Source organism: Callithrix jacchus, chromosome 15 (assembly GCF_049354715.1).
Source record: "Callithrix jacchus isolate 240 chromosome 15, calJac240_pri, whole genome shotgun sequence".
NCBI lineage: Eukaryota > Metazoa > Chordata > Mammalia > Primates > Cebidae > Callithrix > Callithrix jacchus.
The window spans coordinates 1,425,950-1,426,820 of NC_133516.1; the positions used below are offsets into that span (position 1 = coordinate 1,425,950).

The window sequence follows — 871 nt, forward strand, 5'->3', positions numbered from 1 at the left end:
AGCACTGTGACTAACACCAGCTATCCTAGCCATTTGGGAGGTCGAGGTGGGTGGTTCACCTGAGGTCACGAGTTCCGGGTCAGCCTGGGCATCTTGGTGAAAATGCACTTCACTTAAAAACGAAGAAGTAGAAAAAGAAAATAACAGAAATCAGACAAATTAGTGTGCACAATCTGAACAAAACGAGGTGCCAGGTGGCCCCACTTTACACCACAAATTTCTGTATGACATACTGGTTTCCTCCTGTCACCCAGGCTGGAGTGAAACACTGCAATCTCGGCTTATTGCCACAACTGCATAGTGGGTTCCAGCGGTCGTTCTGCCGATGCCTCCCATGTAAATGTGATTGAATATGTCAACACCACCTGGAACAGACAACTTTCTGTTTATTTTTGTGAACCTAAAATCTATCTGTATTTGATTTGTACAAAACAGTTACAATGGCAATACTAAATGAATAAATAGAAAATGGCACGCTGCGTAGCATTTCATCCTTGCACTGAGGCCTTTTTGGGCTTCTATGTAGAGTCCCAATTTTAGTGTACGTGCTGCCAAAGCGAGCACATGCCGTGCCCGGCTCAGCTTTTTTATTTCTTTGGTTTTTATGTTGTTTATAGCGAGCGGGTAGCACTGTGTTTGTCGACGCCAGTCTCGAATTTGTGATCTCACTGTCCGCCCGGCTCGACATTCCACTGTCATGGAATTAAAGGTGTGATGCGCCGAGCCAAACCCAAGTTTTGTTTCCATTCTGAAGACGGAAATTTCCCATGCTGGTCAGGCGGGACTCGAACACGCATCCTCGAAATTTTTTTGGCATTGGTCTTCAAAGCGCCTAAATGACAGGTTTCTGTGAGCCACCGTAACTGGCAGG

At 45.8% G+C, this 871-nt stretch overlaps 1 non-coding gene across 1 annotated transcript; it reads right to left on the reverse strand.

Annotated features, from left to right (window-relative positions):
• Window positions 1-457: 457 nt before the first annotated feature.
• LOC128930823 (U6 spliceosomal RNA) lies at window positions 458-564 on the reverse strand. The gene has a single exon (XR_013527785.1). It is a non-coding gene; the product is annotated as a U6 spliceosomal RNA (small nuclear RNA).
• Between the last annotated feature and the right edge of the window lie 307 nt (window positions 565-871).